The sequence below is a fragment of the Sarcophilus harrisii genome, chromosome 1 (genome assembly GCF_902635505.1).
Source record: "Sarcophilus harrisii chromosome 1, mSarHar1.11, whole genome shotgun sequence".
NCBI lineage: Eukaryota > Metazoa > Chordata > Mammalia > Dasyuromorphia > Dasyuridae > Sarcophilus > Sarcophilus harrisii.
In genome coordinates, this window is record NC_045426.1 from 34266008 (window position 1) to 34290332 (window position 24325).

General features: G+C 37.1%; 1 long non-coding RNA gene across 1 annotated transcript; it reads right to left on the reverse strand.

The window, feature by feature from the left end:
• Positions 1–10433: 10433 nt before the first annotated feature.
• On the reverse strand, positions 10434–23768 carry LOC116421707. Its single transcript, XR_004232196.1, has 3 exons — positions 23649–23768; positions 21967–22154; positions 10434–12927 (listed from the first exon to the last, which is right to left on the reverse strand). It is a non-coding gene; the product is annotated as an uncharacterized LOC116421707 (long non-coding RNA).
• Positions 23769–24325: the final 557 nt, after the last annotated feature.

A 24325-nucleotide genomic window follows, 5' to 3' on the forward strand; every position in this document is an offset into this window, starting at 1 on the left:
TAGAAGAATAGTAAGAGGGATACATTGAGAAATATAGGTAATGTGAATGCAAAGATCATCAATAAAAAGTTTTGTTTCAAAAAGAAATTACTTTGCATACATTTTAGGATATACAATAGAGTAGATAGATGCTGGTTTATATGTGTGTATGTGTTTTATTTAACTCAGGTTAGCTGCAGAAGCAGAAAATGACTGATTTTCTTCATGCAAGCATTCTTAAAGGAAAAACAGAATTCAGAGATGCTTTTGTTTCCTTTCATATTAGGAATCCATCTAAAGCATGGATCCTTGACCCTAGGGTCTACATTTCTTACTGAAAGATGGACAGTGATAAAGAAAGAAAAAATTAAGTTTGTCTCTTGCACAAGGACATTCCTGCTGACTGTGAATACCTTTTCTTAAAATGTCCTTCATCAAAGAAAAATAAATCATATCATCTGAAGAGTGAATAGTTTCTGACATTTACTGAGAAACCTAGCCACAGCTTGGAACAGAAGATTACAATCTGAAAGACAAACACAATCCAAACCACTTTAAAAGTCCAGTGAAGGGTAAAATCTTCCTTCAACTTAATTTTTCCAAGATCTGAATACTTTCACATCTCTTATTGATGTAAAACAATACAAAAGAAATTCACACTCCCATTCATTTCAAGATATTAAGATGAGATAAAACCTTGACTTTTATGCCTCTTTGAGGATTTTTATATATTGGATTTGTATTGATGTTACAATGTAAGATAAAAATTGAGATGCACTTGGATGTACCTAACTACCTTTCTAAATGTATTGCCTGAACAAGACTTTTAAACTATCGGTTCATCTTCATATTCCAGGAGGAAGAATGGAAAAATGACTTTGAGATAAATGGTTTTCTCCAGTGCCCAGAGCAAAGTTTGTATAATAAAGCAAATACACAAATAATACAAAGGAATCAGTTTCATTTTTCTTTATATATTGTACTCATCACTTGGAGGATAGAGAAAGCTTGACTTGACAAGTGCACCGTTTTAACATGAATAGTACCAAGCCAAACTCTAATTCTTCTCTGTTCATGATTAATATCTCTGAGAAATCAATGCCATGAATCACTTAGGCAAATCATTCTAATGCCATGTGCTCTGCATGATTTTTCACTGTCTTACCTGCACTTTAAATAAGATCTTTTGCTTACATTAAGTTAAATAACCATTGGGACTTTTGCTTGAGAATTATCACTAGCCCCAGAAAGTGAACTAAAAATGTATTTTAATCTTTCTATTCTCCGAAGGCAGAGAATGCAAACATGCATACAATGAAAATATCTCTAAAGCATTTTGCAAACCCTGAAACACTATATAAATGGAAGCTGTCATTTTTTATTGTTATATATTGGGCACATTGGAGAGGGAAGCAATTTGACATAATGGGGTTTTTTGGGGGATGGGATTTTTTAGATCAAATTCTGTTGATCTAGTCGCTGACTGAAGTCACAGGAGATGAGGTTGCAAGGTGTTAACAAGGTGTCGTATGACCCTTTTAGGACGTTCGATCACAACTCTGATCAAGCGAAGAAGGGAGCAACAGCACTGACGAGGCAAAAGAAATTAGTTCTATCTCTGGGGGGTTTAAACAGCTAAGCTCTGGATGAAGTTCAGTAATTTGAAAGCAAAAGATGTAGCTGCCCATGGAGGAAACTTGTGTGGGGAACAGCAATGAATTTCTCCTTTCTCCACTCACATCAGTGATGTAGCTTTGAAGGGGAGCCAGTAAAGTGATACTCTGCCCCCCACCCCATCCTAAGTATAGCACAGAGACAAACTTCAGTCATAGAGAGACAGTCACCCGGTGGAAAAAAAACAGCTTTGATGAACGTGATCCTTGACAGGAGCAAAGAGATCCAGACTGAAAAGAACAGATCCTGGGAAGCCAACTGAGCAGTCTACTCAGTGGAGATGTTTGCCCCCAAAGAGAGCTGTTTGAGGATTCTACAAAAAAAAGGCTTTCCAGGCCCTGTAGTGTCAGGAGTTGGAATTGCCTTTACTGTACATACTGCTAAACATTTGTCTCATTACCATTGTGGGATCTGATTCATGTCCATTCATAAAAAAGCATGCCCCAGGTATCGGAAGGGTGGGAATCATATAGCAACTACTGTTCTCGCTGTGATGTTTGAGTAATGTCTTTGCTAAGAACTATTTGTGTCTCCTGGACATTTGTTCCTGGGAAACACACAAATGGGAGCCCATTAAAGTACTAGCAATACAGAACCATTGTGTGGTCCCTAAAACCCAAAGTAGCACACTTCTGGGGTTGTAGTTTGGGAATGTGGATACAAATTGAGGAACCCAGAGGAGGTGCTACACATGGAAGGAGGACTGGATCGACTATCAGGATTCAAATTGTGCCTCTAACAATTCCTTTCTGTGTGACACTAGACAAGTCACCCTCCCTGGGTCTTGTTTTCTCCATTATAAAAAAAAAAATGGAGGTTGGCTGGATAGCATATTGAGTTCCTTTTAGCTCTAGATACATGATGTAGGATCCTAAAATGGACATTGAAATCTTATTAATTGGGACTGCTAGGTTGCACCGTGAATAGAGCACCAGCTTTAGAGTCATGAGGACGTAAGTTAAAATCTGATCTCAGGCACTAGCTGTGTGATCTTAGGCAAGTCACTTGCCCCTAATTGTTTTAAAAAAAAAAAAAAGGAATCTTATTAAACAACTGAGGAGATTAAGATTAAAAAAATTTCTTGGAATGTGGTAGAGAGTGAGCAGAAGACAGAAGTGATTTCAACTATGAAATACATTTCCAATATATCTCACTAATACAGATTAGTTTTTCATCAATAATTTATAATCGTAAAGAATATCCTGGGACATCTATGAGTAGAGAATAGAGGAAGGATTTTCACTCACATCTCCTTGACTCTAAGGTCAGCTACCTACCCAATCTCCTACCAGGGGTCCTCAAACTTTTTAGATAGGGGGTCAGTTCACTGTCCCTCAGATTGTTGGAGGGCCAGACTATAGTAAAAACAAAAACTTTGTTTTGTGGGCCTTTAAATAAACTTCATAGCCCTGGGTGAGGGGGATAAACGTCCTCAGCTGCTCCATCTGGCCAGCGGGCCAGATTTGAGGATCCCTGTCTAGGCTGTCTCTTAATGTAAGACCCTTGAAATAAGCTCAGATGGACTCCTTTTATTTCTACCATTGGTTATTCTTAATTTGGAAGTTCTTGGGGGGGGGGGTTAGACTAGAGATAGCCTCTTATATTTCAATAAACAAAGAGTTTTGACCAGCAAGATGATTTTAGAAAGACCTGGAGAGTCTTACATGAACTGATGCCAAGTGAAGTGAGCAGAAACAGGAGATCATTATACATGGCCACAAAATTATACGATGATCAATTCTGACGGACGTGGCTCTCTTCAACATTGAGATGATTCAAACCAGTTCCAATTGGTTTGAAACTTCAGTGAAAAAGAGAGCCATCTACACCCAAGGAGAGGACTGTGAGAACTTAGTATGGTTCACAACATAGCATTTTCACTCTTTTTGTTGTTGTTTGCTGGCATTTTGCTTTCTCTCTCATTTTTTTTTCTTTTTGATCTGATTTTTCTTGTGCAGCAAGATAACTATATAAATATGCTTACACATATTAGATTTAACATATTGGATGACTTGGCATCTAGGAACCATCTTGCCATCTATGGAATACAAGGTATTGCAAGGGTCAATGTTGAAAAATTATCCATGCCTATGTTTTGAAAATTAAAAAAAAAACTTCAATAAAAACAAAAGAGAAAAAATAAAAGAAAAATGAAAGAAAGGGTTTCCAGGACAAGTTCATCACGTATGTCGTTGTTCAATTGTTTCTCAATTGTATCCAATTCTTCATGATCCCATTTGGGGTTTTCCTGACAAAGACACTGGAGTGATTTGGTATTTCTTTCTCCAGCTCACTTTTCAGATGAAGAAACTGAGGCAAATAGGATTACATGATTTTCCCAAAGTCACACAGCTAACAAGTGTTTGAAATCAGAGTTGAACTCAGTAAGATGAGTCTTCCCCATTCCAAGTCTAGTTTCTCTATTCACTGCAGTACCACCTAGCAGCCCCTCGTCACTTATAAAGAAATCATTTCCCTACTTCAGAGAACAAATTATTTTCAAGAACTGGAGAGCAGGAAGCAAACAATAGTAGTAAGAGAACTTGGCTGGAATAAAAGACACCTGAATTCTCACATTGTTGTTGCCCTTAGGTAGCTGAATAACAATTCACTTCCCCTCTCCTAACTTGTGTCTCCATTCACTTTGATTCCTTGATGGATTTGTGATTTCATCCATATGGGTGATTCCTCCATCATATAAGGTCATAACCTTCAACACCTTTTCATCTGATGCAATTCTTGTTCAGGTACTCCCATAAATTATCCAAGAGGAGTTATTTGATGTACTGGAGGCCCATTTGGGGTTCTTTACTATTTTAAAGTTATTAAAATATCACTCAGGGTATACATCTATTGTCTTGCATTCACAATATATGGTCAGACTAATTCTTTTGGAACACACACATATATGCATCTACATATGCATATATATATATACACACACACACATGTACATATAGTTTATATATACATTATACACACCCATCCATATATACACAAATAAATATTTTAATGGAAAGAATACATTTTGCTGATATGTAATTTTTTTACATTATACATTTAGAGATTATCCCTACTTTATGACAAAGTAAAGCAAACAAAACTGATAGAACCATAATCATCTCAACTGAAAGTGTATGTTGAACATTACCCATCTGTAGCACTCTCCCCTCCTCTCTATTTGTTTGTTTATACATTCATTCATTTGTTTTGGGGGCAATCAAAATTAAGTGACTTGTCTGAGGTCATACAATTATTATCTGTTTGAACTCAGGTCTTCTTGACTTTATGCTCAGCACTCTATTCACTGGGCCACATAGCTTCCCCAAAGATGACTTACATCACAACCCAGATTATGTGAGTTGTTGTTCTTCACTTGTTTTTCAGCCATTTCCTACAAAGACATTGGAGTGGCTCTAGCTCATTTTACAGATAAAGAAATTCAAGAAAACAGGTAAATGATTTGACCAGTGTCATACATTTAATAAGTGTCTGAGGCTGAATCTGAAGTGAGGAATATGAATTTTCCTGACTCCAAAGTTGGAACTTTATCCACTATATCACCTTGATGTCCCTTTCCAGCTCTCTCTTTTTTTTTTAAATTAACAGATATAAATTTTCTCTCTCTTCTACTCTGGAGAAAAAAGGGAAAAGCCAATCCCTTGTAACAAAATAGTCAAGTAAAACAAATTCCCTTAATGGGCATATACAAAAATATCAATGTCTCCTTCTGCACCTTATTTACCTTTTTTTTGGAAAAATATTTCATCACTGGTAATCTGGAATCGTGGATGGTTACTACACTGATTATAGTTTTTGCCGCTTTCAAAGTTGTTTGTTTTTACAGTGTTGTTCTTTAAATTATTGTCCTGGTTCTGCTCATTTCATTTAGTCAGAGACCTGGCTTCTCAGGCTTGGGCTTTGCTTCCTATAGAACTTATCTCATGAATAATTCCAGGAGCTCCCAAAATCAAAAAATATGGGTTCCTCAGTCTTGTCAGCCAATTATCAAGACACAGCTGCAGTCTCTGAAATCCAGCCAGTGAAGCAACGGTGGGCATTAGTCGATCAATCAATCAATCAACACACATTGATCATGTGACTGATATGTGCCATATGCCAGAGATATAAAGCAAAAGATGAAACAATTTCTTTTCTCAGGAAATTCATATTCAGTAGAAACAGAAAGTACATATATAAGCATGTTCCCATTTATATACACACAATTATAGATAAGTATATAGAGAATAACAAGATTCAGATGTAGCCACAATTCAAGGTGGGCTTGGTGAACTTCTGAAGGGCAGAGAAATCTGTGACACTGAATACCTGCAGGTAGATGTGAATTATGATTGGCTAAGAGATGGGAGAGAGAAGTAGAGGTGGAAGGAGAGAGGGGGGCAAAGAGACAACAAAGAAGAGACCCCCTAGAACTGAAGGCATGTGACAAAAAAGTCGGCCTGTCAACATATCTCTTAATTATCATTGTCTGCATCCCTAGAGAATGCTAAGAGTAGAGCTAATTGGATGAAATTATTCTTCTACCATTCTAGCTGAAATTTCATCTCACTCCCTAGTTACAGAGTCTTCTAAATTAGGCCCATTCTGTCACTTAAACTAGGTTTTCCTGATTGTTGTCTGACTTGCTTGATTTCACAAGTATATTATGATATATCTGGTTGTCTTTTGTGAAATAATTGTTTGGTGGGAAGAGAAACTAAGCTGACTGAAATGCATTGTTAATATCCAGCTCTGGAGGGGAGTGGTGGAGGTCCTGCTTGAGTAACTAGAGAAAATGAGATTTATCATAAACCTCCCCACCTTTTTTTTTGCAAAGCAATTGGGATTTAGTGACTTATCCAGAGTCACACAGTTAATAAGTATCAAGTATCTTCACTCCAGGGCTGATGCTCTATCCACTATCCTGACTATCCAAAGAACCACATCCCTAGATTTTAAATACCTAATTGAAATATATACATATATAGGTAGTAAGTTAATTAGTACAGAAATTTTATTAGTGTGTATGAGATAAATACCTATATCTATATTTGGTATCATTAATAATTTATTGTTCAGTAGCTCGGTCATGTCTGAATTTTTGTGACCCCATGGATCGTAGCCCACTAGATCCTTCTATGTTCTACTCTCTCTCAAAGTCTATTCAAATTCATGGTCACTGTTTCCATGACACTATTAATCTCATCCTCTCTCCCTTTTTCCTTCAAGCTTTCCCAACATCAAGATTTTTTCCAATGAGTCCCTTCTGATATTTATATCATACTTTAGAATTATATTTTCTCATTTAAGCCTTTCAAGACCCCATAATTTATTATTGTCATAATTTAACACATGAGAAAATGGTTCCTTAGAGAAGTTAGGTGACTTGACTAGAGTCTCATAGCTAGTAAATGACTGAGATGAGATTGAATATAGACCTCCTTGACAATTATTCTATTGGCCTATCCACCACACCAAGTTGCCTCTTAATTGAAATGCTCTATGGTTTCCCAAATGCAATCCAGCCTGTTCCCCTATTATCACTCAACTCTGAGCCCAGCTCATTATTCATCTTTAGCCCTTGTCCAAGATGCACAGATTGATGGATTAATTTGAAGGGCTGCCCATCCTGTCACATGACATTTGTCAAGTTGAAATAACACATCACAATAAGGTTGTCATAAGCACGAGATCATGTATGTGAAAAGGCCAAAGGTACTTTATACATCAATGTAAATGATTAGGCTCTCTAAGTACATATTTTTATACCAATCGATGTGCTAATTACAAAACATTTTCGACTAGTCATTATAGATGCCATTCTTGAAGTTACCTTCAATGGAGCAACACAAATAGAATATAAGACTTTGAGGTAGGAAACCTGGGCTTGTTTCCTCTCACCCCATCCCCAGTTCTAATACTTAGCATTTATGTGATTTTTTGGGGTCAAATCATCTTAGCTCCCTGTGCCTCAGTTTCTCCAAGCGAAGGGAGAAAAGTTTAAAATATTTGCACTGTTTAACAATTTTTTTTCTTTAGATAAATGTGTTTAACTTTAAAGGACAACATAAATTTGAATTCCTATCAAATAGGTAATGTAAAATGGTTTGTAGGGATAAAGGACTATATAAATGTAAGTTATTATTATAATGACATTTCATGTCTTTGCTGTAGAATTTGGATAGAATGCCAGACTTGAGTGGACAAGAATTGGCTTCAAATCTTGCCTTTGACTATGATACCTGGTGAACTAGGGCAAGTCCTGAACCAATCTGAGCCACTGGTACTCTCTAGGTCTATAAATTACAGCTTTATTGTTGATCAGCATCAAATGTACCTCAAGATAAACTTCACCTGATCTACACAATAATAAATGAATTGGATCTGTATTGATAAAGAGACTCCCCACGCAAGGATGTGTATTCCCATATTCATGTACCTTACATATTCATATATCTTCATATAATTCAAGCTTTTTTATCAGGTTCATGAACCTTGAGTGTACCTAACATTGAAATTTAACCTAATCCAATAAATATTTATTAATCACATTCTACCTGTCAGTCACTGTACTAGATGCTGGTGATATAGAAGTAAATAGTTCATGTCGTCACAAGGAGCTTCCATTCTAATGGTGATTTAAGAAAAGTGCAAGTATTTTGGTACTATTAGCACTATTCCAAGTTATGCTTCTTACCTTAATTGCCATCAGAGTCACCATTTGAGTAATTACCAAGGATTTATTCTGTGGCTTCCAACTAACACCACCTGGGTACCAGGAAAGGTAAAAATGAAATGGAATTTTCATTTGGGATAGAGTGACTCAGCAGAGACTTTCTTTACAGAGAGTAAAAATAAAACTGCTATTGTTACTGTATATTTCCATAGGTCATAAAGCATCAAATGTTTAGATCTGAAGGATAACTAAAAAGCTATCAAATACTCCCTCCCCCATTTTACAGATGGGAAACTGAGGTCAAGGGAGATTTACTGACTTGTTCAAGGTCATCCAGATGGTAAAGACCAGGAAGTTTTAGTCTTGTTGCTCTGCTCATTGCCCTGCTCTGTTTCTCTTTCTGAAGTTATTATTTTGGTTTGCTTGGTATTTCTAAAGTTGATATTCTGAGCCATTAATTGAATAACACATCTCCTAATTGTGACCCTATAAAATGTGTCCTAAAGAGATTTATGGGATCATAGGTTTGTAGAGCCTTAAGTTATCTGAGGGCAGAGCTGGACCAACCCCTCACTATGCAGACAAGGAGACTGTAAATGAAAGATATGGAGTGATAGGTCTGAGGTCACATATCTTATAGTAGCAGAGTTCACTTACAAACCTACTACCATTTCCACGAGACTTCACCATCGTTGCCCAGTTATGGAGGAGTATTTCTGAAATGAAGGGAGGAAAATAAAGAGAAGAAGGAATTCAACTGAATAGTCATCTTAGAGAAAAATCAGATTTAAAGCTATGCAATAAGGATTAACAACATAGAAGATAAGAGTTCTGAGCTGGGCTTTTCAGGGGGACCAGGATTTTAAGTCAAATCAAATCAATAAGCATTTATTAAGCACACACTGTGTACCAGGTAATGCTCTTAGCCCAGGGGATAACAAAGAAAGGTTTTAAAAAGCAGTCCTTTGTTCCCTAAGTACACATACTCCAGGGGGTATTCTAAGAGATGGAGATGAGGAGGAGTGCATATCAGGCATGGAGAAATGAGACTTGGCCATGTGCAGTGAACAGAAAGGTCAGTCTAATTGGACTACAGAGAGGAGGTAGAGATGTAATGTATAATAAGCCTAGAAAAGAATTTTTAAATTTAATCCTAAAGGTAAGAGGAAGTCACTGGAGAATAAGGAAGGAGCATCATCAGATCTGTGTTTTTGGAAGGTCAATTTGGTGACTGTATGGAGAAGGGGAAAAGGAGATTAATTAAGAAGCTATTGCAGTTTTCCAGACTGGGTATGATGAGGGCCTGAACAAGGGTAATAGTTGGCTATGTGGATGTTGAATTGACAAGACTTGGTACCTAATTAGACATAAGGGGTGAGGAAAAGGAGAATGCTCATGTTGTGAATGTGAGAATAAAGGAGGTTGGACAGATTAAGCTAGAAGATGTCTATGAGACATCCAGTTTAAATCATCCATTAGGCATTTGGCAATAAATCTAGAATTTATAACAAATGTTAACAAATAAATGCCTTCTCCAAATAATTTCATTTGATTCTCACAATAACCTGTGTGTTAGGTATTAATATAATCTTCATTTTATACATGATGAAGATGAAGTTGAGAAAGTTCATTGACTTATCTGAGGTCACCCAACCAGTCAACATCTGAGGAAGTATTTGAATTCAGGTCTTCTTAACTCTAAGGTTTACACTGCCACTATGCCCATCTAACTGCCAAGTGAGGTGTGGGATTGAAACTCTGAAAAAAGAAGGGCTGGATAGGTAAGACTAGGAGTTATCTACATAGAGATAATAATTAAATCCTTGGGAGCATACCAAATCATCACAAGAGAAAGTAGAGACAGGAGACAAAGGCCTAGGACAAAACCTTGAGCTCACTCATGCTGTGGAGTGGAATATGGGCAACAATCCAGCAAAGGAACCTTCACTTGGTTGTGAGTGACATGAAAAAAAAAAAAAAAAATCGGGCTGCTGCTAGTTAATATTCAAGATGGGACAATGGCACATCTGGAAAGGACCCCAGCTCCCAATCTGAGTCAAGGAATGCATATATTTGTGGATATATATATATATATATACACATATTCATATTTATATTTGTTACAGACAAATGCAAGGATAGGGCACATTTGGGTATCTTTGGTATCTTATTGGTCCCCCCCAATGAACTCACTAGTCACCGTTAGCTGTTCTCCCATCTATCTGTTCTCCCATCTCTTTCCTCTTTTGAATGGGTTAGAGGGAATTAACCTAACTAGCTTGCCTCAAGAATATTGATTGGGCTCTTCTGAAACTCAGCTCTCAGGCCTCCTTCCTTGATTGGGAGTTGGGGAGTAGGAGAGGAGGGATATGAGATAGGAAAATAACTTTCCTGTCCCCACAAGCCTTCCCAGATGAAATAAAGAAAGCATCCTATAGCAACTTCAATAAAGCTTGGATACTTGGTTCAGAACACGTTCACCATCTGCCAGTACTTGAAGTATCCTGAGGCCTTGTCTGAGAAAAAAGACAAACAGGAACTAGTCCCTGGTTAGAGCTCATCAATCAAACATGAAAGAATTCTTTCAGAAACCTCCCCCCCCAAATTGGCATGAATTAACATGTCTTTGGAGAGGATGAATGGGGTTAGAATAGAGGCTATTTATTCTTTCCATTGCCCCAGACAGACTTATCAAGACCAGCCCCAGGTAAAATTGTGATGTGGACAGAGCTCTATCCACTCTCCTCCTTGGTTCCTTTCTCCTTCATACTTCCCAAGTACTCTTGCTAGCTTCTTAATTTTCATGAATTTTTAATGTGGCTCCCCTATCATTTGTTTTACCCAAACAGAGGTTCATTCTTAAGATCATTCATCCATCCCTTTTCCTCATTGCAAGATCCCTGAGGGCTAAGTCATTATGTCTGTTGTGCCTACCACAGTAGTTGGCATATCATTAATATAATTTTGCTGATTTATTTAAAAAACAGCCAAACTGTCCTTTACACTGGAATGTCTTTTGTACTTAATTCTGCCTCAATTTATTTTTACCCCCTTCATCCTTCAAAATTCATCTCAAGCGCCATCTTTTACCCAAGAATTACCCTAATTGTTAGTGGCTTTCCTTCTTAATCATTTTGACTAATTTGTACTTATTTGCAATAGGAATGGCAAGTCATCTCAGATCTATTTTACTGAAATTTGGAAATATTTAATGACTTTTACTATGGCAAGTAAATGAAGGAGCTGGGACTTTTCCTCAGGTCTTCTGATTTGAAATGCAGAGCTGTCTTCTCCAGCCTCTGTTTCATGCCCCACTTTCATGACATACATCACTTCATAGGGCAGGAAAGAGCTAAGGAGGCATAATGATGGACTGGAGTCAAGAAAATCTGGATTCAAATCTGGTCCTACATACTTAGTTGCCAAGTTACTTGGAAAAACACTTCACCTCTTCTAGTCTCACTTTTTCCTTCTGCAAAATGAGTGCAATAATATTTTACGAGTTAGTACATAGGATTATTGTGAGGAAAATGATTTGCAAATTTTAAAGGGCCCTCAACAAGCTTATAGTCTAATTGGAGGAGACAAGATATGAAAGAAAGTTGAAAAGGTGGGAAAAGTTAAAGAACTCAGAGAAGTCCCAAAGTAGCAGTCGCATGAGAAATGAGATGTATAAACTGAACTCTATCCTTAAATAAAGGTTTGGAATTCAAGTCTGCCTTCTCAAATCAGAGAGACAGAGGGTAGTGATGAGATGGAAAGCTTAGGCTGATAAGATCTTACAAGCTACCCAATGTTGAACATCCAGGAATATGGTAGAGAAAACAGACCAAGAAGTCCCAAAGTAGTGCAACCAAGTAAGAAATGAGATATTACTAATAAAACTATACTGAACTAAAATATATCAAATTAATAAATCTTATTAAATATGAAACTAGTTTTTTCATTGATAAAATTATATTCTTTCAATGTGTTGAAACATTTGACACAGATAACACTTTGGGGGGAGAACTTTCTTTTCTGGGTCTTCAGTGGCTGTTTGTCCTTTGTTTTTGAATTAGACCAGTGACATAACAGATGATGACTTGCAGTCAGGCAGAGTTGCATGAAGCCATAAGTCTTGTTTTCTCTTCCAGGGTCATTGAAGACAAAGATCAAGATGAGTGGTGATGGCCAAGGAAGCAGTGGATGAACTTGGTGTTTTTGATGTCTGACCAAATGCTCTACAACATCTGCTTCAGCCATCTTTGGGGTCAGTGAAATACATTTTTCTCATCTACCCATTTTGTTAGAGAAGTCTTTACATGTTTGGGGTAGCTACCCACCCCAACTTACCAATTTATTTAAGGCCTGTAGATTGCCTTCATCCTTGTTTGGCTCCTCTATCAAGATGGTTCTTTAAAGATGAGGAAACTGTATGATCCTTCTTCATGGAGCCATAAGTGAGAATTGAGTGCCAGGTGAACACCAAAGGTGGATGAAAAGCCCTGGAAAGGGCTCAGAAAGCCTTTAATACAGAAGTGCTAGTCTTCCCTAAATATCCCATTTACCTCATACTTCAGGAAGGATAGCATTGGAGGAAGTCAGGGCTGTTGAACCTGAAAACATAATTGCCAGGTCAGATGTACACAAAGATAAGGGTTGCTTTCCCAGATAATGTTAGCTGTAAAGCATGAGGCTGGAAGAAGTAGTAAATGCTTTATAAATCCTTGTTGAATGGAATTCCATTAAATCATTCTTAATAACTTTCCATGTTTTCACAGGGATCTTTCCTTCTTCACAAAGAAGCACTATGAACCATATTTTCCATTATTTCTTACATCCAAACTGACTTATATTAGAACCCAAATCTGAATATTTTTATTTTTTTTACTTTCTAATAGTATCTTATTTTCCCCAAAGCTTACAAAGATAGTTTTCAACACCCAATCTGAATATTTTTCAACCTTAGCTCCTTGCCTACTGGCATGTCTGGTGTCTATATGATGCCAATATATCTGAAAAATGATCCCTCTACCCCAAGCAACGATCACTGTTTACTCAGCTACCTACAGAAATCTCAGCATAAATATTCTCTCTGCCTTGGAGATATCACAAAAGTGAAATGACAACTTTCTCTATAGTTCTGAGCCCCCAGCCAGAGATTACACTCATGTAAAATACTGCAGTTTGAAATCTATCTCTTTCTCCTCCCAGGTGCTTTCTGATAGCCTCTTAACTGCATCTGAACAATAACACACCATGTAGTAACACAGGTGGTTAACAGCCTTTATTACAATTGCCTGCTTAAGAGGCAGAATAAATGTTTAAAAAGCAGAAATGTAAACAAACTTTGAAGAAATAGAATGAACCTCTCATTCCCAGAAGAAGCTATCAGGATCAGTGACCTTGGGAATGGAAGAAGGATATGGGAGATCATTGGCTCTGGCCTAGAGTCCTAAGGGTTTCAGCATTGCTGTGTCTGTCAGGTGTCTTGTGTATAGTTCACAATTTTGTGTGCATAATGGATAGCACCTCAGCCTCAAGAATCCTGGTTCCCTCCCTCAGGGCAGCTGCTCCTTGTCTATTTTGACCTCTCAGTTTCAATGTGACTTCGCTTTAGATTCTATTTGACAATTCCTTAGTATAGGAAAGTCTAACTTATGAGTCATATCAAGTCCTTCTGCCAATCTTATGATGAGTATAAAATTCCCAAGAGATTAAAAAAGAAACTTCTTGGAGATATCTGCCTGACCATCAGATATACAAGTGTGATAATCATATTTCCTTAGTGACATCAGGTGTGGGCATGGCCAAGACAGAATCAGACTTATAAAGGAGGGAAAGAAAAAAATACAAGTGCTTTTGTCCCTTAAACCAACTTAACACCAACAATAAACAAACAACTTGTGGTCCTATTATTTCTACTGGAATTTCTACTCCTATTAATCTGTATTCTGGCTGACCATGTCTGATTTCTGAGAACTTACCTAGCTCATCAATAGTAAGTTAGATTCTAAATGAATCATGTTTTGCCTATACTGATCCTTAAAACAAAGAAAAATATCAAATGGTCCTCAGCCACATGTTTTTTTTTTCCTACTTTTGTAGTAGGGGAAAGAAAGGGAAGAAGGGAAAGAGGAAGAAGATACAAAAAATTATATTTTGGTGGATGGTGCTCTAGGAACATTAATTAATTTCTCTGTTGGTATTCTCATTATGAGATCACTGTCCAAGAACCAAAGATCACAAGTTTCACTGGAGGAAAGCAGCATGGTACAATGGAAAAATCATGGGCTCTGGAGTCACAGATAGTGGAGTCAAATGCCATATCTCATGCTTACTACCTGTGAAAACTTGGAAGATTTACTTTAGATTCCAGGGCCTTAGTTTTCCAATTTGTAAAATGAAGGGGTTGGATCAGATGGCTACTGAGGTCCCTTCCAGCCAGCTTCAGATATTTGATCTCATATCACTCTTTGAAATTCTTCCTAGAAATGAAATCTGAAGACAAAAGAAAATTATAGCTAAACTTGTCTTGAAGGCATTCCCTGGATAATTAAATATAGAAATTCATGGGATAGTTTTATAGTTTCCAAAAAAAACCCAAACAAGAAACATTAATTTGGAAAATACTTGGTTTTCTTTTTGTACAACTTATGATAAGGATTTACACAAATACTTCCATAAAGATGTTTCTTCATCTTCCCCCATATTCTTTTCATCTATAGCAGAGGATGAAGAACCAGAGAGATAAAATCTCGATAAAACCTTCCAAATCAAGTCAATATATATGTGGATCGTTAGTGAATTCAGTACAAAAGTGGGTATAGAGGAGGATGATAGTGAAGACATTGGAAAATATGAATTAGTAATTAAAAAGAGAGAGTAGCCAAAGATTTATGGACCCCATTAGAGGCTGATGCCTGTATATTATGAATATTTTAATCAAGAAGAGAGGTGGCAGTACTAGACATGATGAACACTAAATAATATCATAAAAAATGAAGTTGATTCTATTTATCCTAACAGACAGGAAAGAACTATTTACTACTATGAGAAATCACCCATCATCTGTTCAGTACATGGGAAATGGATAAAAGAACAGATATTGATTCAAACAATCACCATTTTCAAATGTGATGAATATAGAATATAGAAAAACATATGCAACACATATAGAATATAGAATGAATATAAAATTCTTAGTTTCATTTAATTTGGAGCTGAAGTGCAATCTGGGAAATGAGGGAAACTCTCTAGATAGCTTGACATTTCAATAGCAGCAATGAAATACATGGACTACCTAACAATTTTCCATCAATTTAAATACACGGCTTGTCTACTTCCTTTTTCTAGCCTTGTATTTCTCTGGTGATATCCTTTATGTCACTTCTAAAAGTAGTAAGTTGAATTATATAATATCCTATGACACATTACATATTTATAGTCATAAGTGGCCGAAAGGTATAGAAGATATAAACTAGTACTATATTTATTTATTGTTGCACAAAAAAAGGGATGAGTTTAGGTAAAGCAAAATGCTGCCTTAAACGCACTCTTCCAGAAAGATGTGTCATGTGCATACATTAAAATCATTGAGTCAATAATAGAAATGCCTTTGTTCAATGATTCTCTGATGGTAACAAAGAAGTAAAACAGGAAAATGAATGTTTGTCACTGTCATGGAGGACTCCTGTGTCATCCACATTGAAGAGATATTTTTCAGAAGTGGTAAAGTCTCTCAGATGCTCATACTAATTCATGATATTGTACTGATTATATCACACCTCAGAACATTACAACATCTATAATCACATAAAGGAGTTCAGTTTAACTGTCCACATAGGAAAAACAAAGTCAATGAAGAACACCAGTTGTCCAAGACCAGGCTACTTTACACACATGCTTGGAAAATTCATCTACTATTAGATCGATAGATAGATGGATGTACATCTTTCATGGACAGCCATTATATTTGTCCAACACTAAGATTTTTCTCTATGCTGATAAGTGACATCTGATAGAACTCGGGTGTCTGTAGCTGTAGCTTAAATAATGTCTCTAGTTAAAGAATCAAAAAGATAACTCCAGCTCAGCCTAGCCCTAATGGTATTTATCCCCATGAAATGGTTCCTCCACTTTGGTAAAGGAGAGAACATTGGATTTAGAACCACAAGTCCCAGGTTCAAATACTTGGTCTGTTACTTAGTAACTGTGCAACATAGGACAAATCACTTAACCTCTCAGTTTCTTCATCTGGAAAAAGAGGGGATTGGACTACATGGTATTTAAAGTCCCTGCTAGCTCCAAACACTGTGATGCTGGATCAAGAACTGCATATAACTCCATATGTTGCGAATATAGCCCTGGGAAAGTTTGGAAGAGCTCCCAACCTTTACCTACTTTCACAACAATGTCAGTAAGGTATAGAATATTATCAATGTACAATTTTTAGAGGTGACATAAAGGAAATCATCAGAGAAGTAGAAAGCTAGAAAAAGGAGGTGAGCAAGTTGTATATCTAGGTAGATGGGAAACTATTAGGCATCCCACAAATTTCGCTGGTGCTGTTGAAATGTCAAGAGACCTAGACAAAGTTTTGCTCATTTCCCAGACCATTGGAAAATCCCCTATGTCAGAGTGATATCCATATCAGTCACACAGGGAGGAAAGATGGGTTTTACTTGTATTATATATCTGATTGTGATCAGATTCGCTAATATATCCAAGGACAGGTATATGCCACTGAATGTCATTTATTGATTCAATTCAATGTAGGAAAACCACTATTATGGGGAAGGGTTCTTACTTCCATAGGAAGAAAAATGTTGGGAAATGGAGGAAAGAGAAAAAATGGGAGGGAGGGAAAAGGTGAAAAAGAAGATGGAGAAAGGGAAGCCTAGGGAAAGGAAGGAATAGAAGATAAATAGGAGAAGGAGAAAATCTAGAGAAAAGAATGAATGTTTATTTAATGTCTACTGTGTGCTAAGTGATTTATATGTATCATCTCTTTTGATCCTCATAACAACCTTAGGAGGCAGGTGATGCTATTATGCTCATTTTACAGTTCAAAAGGAAAATTAAATGACTTGATCAGGGTCACACAGCTAGTGAATGTCTGAGCCAGATGTGCACTCAGTTCTTCCTGATTCCAGCCCAGTGCACTGATACACTATGTCTCTTAGTTGTCTACAGTAGAGATGGAAAAGAGAAGTGGAAAAGGAGACAGAAAAGAAAATGAAAGGTGAGTAGGGGAAGACAGATGAATGGGAAAGAAGATCAGAGATGTAAGGGGATGGGAAAAGTGATGAAAGAATATTGAATCAGAGAGGGATAAAAAGGAGGAGGAGAAAAAAAGAGAGGAAGGGAAAAGGGAGGAGAGCTGAAAAGAGAAGAAAAGAGGTAAGAATGGAATAGAGGAAAAAAAGAAAGCCACCATTTTGCTACAGTTTCACTGAGCACAGTGGAGGAGAGGTAAGAAAGACTTTATTTGTTGACAGTTTTATGGAGAAATGATGACAACTGGAATTAAGTTATGCAAGATATTCCTGAATTATAGCAGAGTCAGTTCAGTCTCAACCAAAATCTCACCTTCTGTTAGTAATTTTTTTTTCTGGTTCTTCATATGCTTTTCCTTTGAAATTATCCTCAATCTATTTTGTCTATAGGTGTTTGCATGTGAGCATTAGCCTGTGAGCACCTTGAGAGCAAAAACTGTCTTTTGCCTTTCTTTATATCTCCAGTACTTAACATAGTGCCTGGCACATAGTAGATATTTAATAAATGTTTGTTGCCTCAACTCAATATCCTAAAAACCAAACAGCCTCTGACTTAAGTCTTTCATTTCTATTAATTTTTGCCACTGTGGTATAGAGGGTAGTGATTTTGGAGTCTGTAGAGATGAATTCAATTACTGCCCTGACTTTTAATGGGTAAATCTCTTCACTTCACTTTTTTGAGACAATTCCCACATCCGTTAAATGGACTTCCTGACACCTTTAGTACTGACCTCTTGGTACTGTTAGGAAGCTTGTATGAGCTAGTGCATGTAAAGTGCCATGTAAATGTCAGATATTATCATTCTTTCTGTAAAGGCGGGTTTGGCCAATAAGAGCCCAGACTTGCCCGTTCACTAAAATCCCATTAAAATAAGCTTTTGTCTAACTACCCTTCTCTCCATCCCCTTTGCAATAAGACTGAACTGCAGTTCCCTTTGGTGGTGGCCAGCTCACAAACCAGGCACTCATGTGATTACTTCCTGTTCCTTTTCCATGGTCCTTTGATCATTCCTTGATCTTTGCAGGACATTCTGTCATCCAATTAGCCTTGTTCTTGCTAGTATATAAACAGCTTCCTAACCTTTGGCGGAGAGGGTGGGGGGGGTGGGGGGTGGGGAGGGTAAATGGGGATGGGGGCAAGGGAGGGGAGGAATGCTTTTTAATAAATAAATAATAAACCGATAAACAGATCAAATAACACAACACAGAATGGAAATGAAGACAAGGGAAAGAGAGAATATGTAAATAATCTGTATCATACTTGATGGGCATTTCTAATGTTAGAGTTTGGGAGTTTTTTTTTTTGTTTGTTTGTTTGAATGGTAGACAAACTTTTTTTTCCCATCTAGAATGCAGTCTGAAGTATACTTCTTAATTTATTTACTAAATTACTGATGTGGAAATCATATGTATAGACATATACCCATATATATAAACCTATATCTATCATTGGCTGTCCACATTGGCCACATTCAGCAAACTTCTATCTTCCTGGAAAGTCACCTAAAGAATTGGGTTAATGGACATTTTGTCTTTGCTGAATTTTGTTCTGGTTAGATGCCACCCCTACCCTCAGCCACTCCCTCCAGGATGTAGTCATTCTGCTAGTCATCCCCAGGAAGACAACTTGCATGTTCATGTATATATGGTGCATATATGTACATAGTACATAAAACACTATCTATCTATCTATATCTATATATCTATCTATATATCTATATCTATATCTATCTATCTATATATATATATAGTTATGGGTATACAGACAGACATATCTGTATATACACACAAATGCCTATCTGTCTCTCTATGTGTGTGTATATATGTAATATTATATATATATATATATATGCATATATATATATATATTTGTTTGTTTATTTGCAAAGCCCTGTAAAACTGGAGTCTAAAGTATAGAGGAAGAAGACCAGGACGTTGAAAGAACATATTGTGAAAATATGATGGACGGAATTGGGTTCTTTAAGCTTGGAAAAGAGAAAGCTTAGGGAGGAATTAAGAATCTGAAGTTCTGTTATATTTAAGAGAGATTAGAATTGTTCTTTTCAGCCACAGGATAGAGGAAAAAGTAATGGAAATTGAAGAGAGATTTAGGCCTGATGTCAAGAAGAACTTTCCATAAAACAGAATTGTCCAAAAGGAGAAGGTGCTGCCTTCCAGTGCGTTTTCTTGCAGGGATTATCTTCAGCAGAAGGCTGGACATGACTAGGAACATTAGAGAGGATGGTTGGTCTTGTTCAGATTAGACAAAAAACCCTCTGTGGTACCTTCCGAATCTAAACTGTGAATCTTAATTAGTGAATTCTATTCTGAAGCAGTGTGACCAAGAAGCAGTACAGGATTGAAGTCAGGAAAGCTGGGTTTGAATCTACCTCAGACACTTAGAAGTTGTGTGGCTCTGAGTAAATCACAACCTTTAGGAGCCTCAGTTTCATCATCAATTAATTAATTAGCACTTATTTATTAAGCAACTACTATTTGCCAGAGACTATATTAAGTGCTGAAGATACAAAGAGAGGCAAAAATCCCTCCCTGCCCTAAGAAGCCTACCATCTAATGGAGGAGATAATGTGCAAACAAATATTTACAAAATCATTCTTCCAGTTCTGAAACTATGATCCATGAAGGAACAAAATATGCATGACCAACAAGTCTGATTTAATCTGATACCTAAAAAAGGAGAATATAAAGGATAGCTCCCATGGGAAGTTTCCTTGGATACAGGCTACTAGAGTAAAGGTTCTCTTTCCTGAGAAAGAATCAGCTCCCTTCTGTTGCATTCATCTGTACTGGTGTTTGCGGTTTCCATTTCTATTGAGGGTTTTGTTCTTCTCCAGCAGAGGTTCATGTTCGTTATCAGTGCTGCTCAAGTTCAAGGTCCCACCACCTGTTCCTTTGTTTAAGCACAGCTCCCTTAAACTCCCTTCAGAATGTAATTGGAACATTTTCCAAGGTACCATCTCAGTGAATGGAGCTATAGATTTCAGGGTTAGCCTTTCCTGCCACCAGGTGGAGACTGACTCAAATGTACTATTAAAACCCAAGAATGAGACGGGCTTCTCAATTCTCTTCCCCAAACCACTAAGATTAAAGTGCCCTTTAAAGTGTCCTTTTGTATATAGAATTGTTATTTTAATCTCACTAAATGTACCCACATGTAAAGATGCTTTAGAGACATAAAGAGAACCTAAGAGCAACACCTATTGAGAGGACCTAGGGAAGCCATAATTTAGACCAGGAAAAAATGTACCCTTAGAGGAGTATAAGATAATGGGAAGAGAAATCCAGACTTCTCCTGGAGTTATCCCTGGAATTGTCATCACAAAACTAAATAGATGGATGTTCAGGTACCCTAAAAGGTCACACTACCTGGGTGGTTCAGATCACTATAATTCTATGATTCGTGGTTATTATTTTTTTTACCTCATGGGACTAGAGCCATCAGGATGTGTGTGAGATCTTACCAAAGATGAAAACCAAGGATTAGATGCCCACAGTCCTTTGGAACCACTTCCATTTTATCAGTGATGTTCTCATTATTTTTTTCTGATAGCTAGCTTGTTCTCTCTGACACATGAAATTTAGATTGTGGGATGCCACACAATGACCTTACTACTCAATGATTTATGGGCCCCACCAAGGATTTCCTGAGCATAGTTTTCTCTCCTAACAATTGCCAAATTGTCTCTGATCTCCTAGATTAAACAATCACACTTTGGAATAGCCTGGATATCTGCAAATACACTGTTGAGGATAAAAATTTCAGTCTTAGACCCATTTGTTCATTCAACCCCAGCAAAACCGTCATTGTCTTCTGTTACTAGAATAAACTGCTCGAGGCATGGGACTTGGCCAACTAAAACAAGTCGTATCAGTCACACAGGCTAAGTATAGGAACTGTTTCTTCTGAAAGTTTATATTGCCACTAGGGACAGGAATGGTCAAACTACACTCAGAAAAATCAGCAAATGAAAGCACCTCTTTATTCCAGAGGGAAGGGACATCATCACTTCCTTCTGTTTCAGCCACCTTCTTAATTAGTATTGTGTTGCAAAGAACTCAACATCAAGATTGGGAGTCTAGGGCAAGATCATTGTGGATAGATGAGGTAAAATGGGAAGTGATGTGTCCCAATGTATCTCTCCTTAGCTTGGATCATTGATGATCCATTTTTGCTAGATACATGGTTAACTTGCTATTATCATGGTGGGTAGCCATTAACATTCAGCAAAAAAGTCAACCAGAATTCAAAAATAAAAAATAAACAAATTTTTGTCTTTTTGAGGGAAAAATAAAGCAATTGGAGTCACTTTTACGTTCATTGACAGAAAAGAATTGTATAAAGCATTTTGCACTTACCACATCTCTCTTCTCCTCATCCGCCAAAGAAGGATTTAAATAAATGTGAAGAATTCAGAGAAAAGTGGGAAAGCTTGTGGGATCTGATGCAGAGACAACTACTGTAAGCAGAACCAGGAGAGTGATTTGCTTCAGACACTTACTAGCTGTGCAAGCCATGTAATGCCTCTTAACCTCGGCTTTCTTACCTGTGAAATGAAAAGATTGGTCTTTAAAAGTCTCTTTTGAGATCTAAGTTTATGATCTTAATTTGACTATCCTATCCCAATCATATAAAGGAAAACAACACTGAAAGGCTTCAAAACGGTGATCAATGCAGTGACTAAATGTGACTTCAGAGGACAGATGGAGCATGTCCTCTTATCTTTCTGTGAACACAGTATGATCTATGGATGTTAAATGAGGTATACATTATCTGAGGCAGGTTTTTGTATTTCTTTGTTACAAGGAGGTATTCTATGACATGGTTTTGGAAATTATAGTAGAAATAGCAAAAAAAAAATCACTCTTTGATAAAAATCACAACCTTTTTCTGTTTCTGATTTAATATATTGTCTTCATACCTCCTAGATCAAAATCAAAAGTATTTCCATAAACCTTTGAACCTAAACACTTTTTACTTTCCTAAGACTGGAGTAAATAAGACTACAGTAACCCAATTATTCAAACCAAAATAAGTCTTCTATTTCTTTACTGCTTTCAATCAATGACAAAGTAGTTTCTTCTAGTATACTAATGTCCTTACTTCAGAAAATAAATAACATAACTCAGAAAATAAACAGCATAACAGATTGAAGTTCCCATTGACTCTGACCAATGACCTATCTTGTTCCTGACTGCGATCTAAGTAAGTGCTGCAAAAATAAATAAATAAATAAAAGAAGGAATGATAGTTGCCAGGTTGCTGAGTGGCTGAGATTGGGATCTGGAAAACCCAAGTTCACATTTTTCTTCAGATACTTACAACTTCAGTTGGGTACTGTGGGCAAGTCATTTAACCTTTGTCTACCTCAGTTTCCTCATCTGAAACATGGGAATAATAATAGTACCTGTCTCAGGGTTGATGTAAGATGATGTCTGTAAAGTGCTTCCAAGTCTAAAGTACTAGTTATCATTCTAATATTATTGTTGCATTTGTTATCATACTTGATGGTGACCTGAAAATATTGAACATGTGGTCCCAAATATCGTTAACTTCTCATTAAATACATAATATAAATCAATAATCCATAAGTTTTTCAGCCTATTATATTTATAGATTTATAGCTTGCAACCTATGGAAGTAACAAGTGCTGTAGTAATATTATGAACTATGTAATGTTAGCTCTGGTCCATTCCTTAAAGACAATATAGTATGATGGAGAAAACATTGGATTTGGAGTCAGGGTACTGGTAAATTATTATTATTATTATTATCATCACAGTGCTCAATTATTATTTTTATCAACATAATTATTACTAATATTATGACATTGTTTTCACATAGGAGTCACTCAATGACTATCTTTGGCATTTATTAAAAGAAATTATGTGGGAGCTAAAATGTCAGAGAGTAGACACGACTCTCTATGAACTCTTTCCTTCTCTCAAACCAACAGCAGATTAAGCCTTTAAACTGCTTTTAAAGTCAAAAAATCCACAAATATTTGAAGTACAACACATTTCCAGAAGAAGATAGATACCTTGGAAGAACTTCAGAACAGGTCTGCTTCAATGGGGGGGGGGTCGGGGAGGGCGAGGAGGGGGAACAGTCTGCGGAGCCCAGACCGCAGCACAGGGAGATGGAGCAAGGAGTCAGAGCATTGCAGCTTCCACACATCTGGGAATCTTCTGTGAGCCTCTTATACTACTCTGTTCTGGTTGCAAGTAGGTGGTTTGGTAGATTTGTTACTAAAGGCAAATTGTAAACCACTGAGCCCAGAAAGAACACCTGACCTAGCCACCAATACCCAGCTCAGTAAATCAATCAGCACAACTGCCCCAGGACAAATTAAAGCAGCTACAGCTGCTTTGCATTGAACAGACCTCAAACCTAAAAAAATGAATAAAAAACCAAAAAGAATTCTCACCATTGACAGCTTTTGTGGATAAAGAGAAGACCAAATCTCCAATCCTGAGGTTGCTAAATGTTGTGATAGGGAAGCCACCTGCCAGTGGCTGCTGGAGGTCTAACTCAGACCTGTCTCTTCATGTGAGATGATGATGATGATGATGATGATGATGATGATGATGATGATGATGATGATGATGATGATGATGATGATACAAGGAGACTAAGAGGCAGTTGTGTTGTCTGACCTCTCTCCTCTTCCCTCTGCCTCCAATTTATTTCTTTCTCAGTCTACAAGCAACAGCTGAG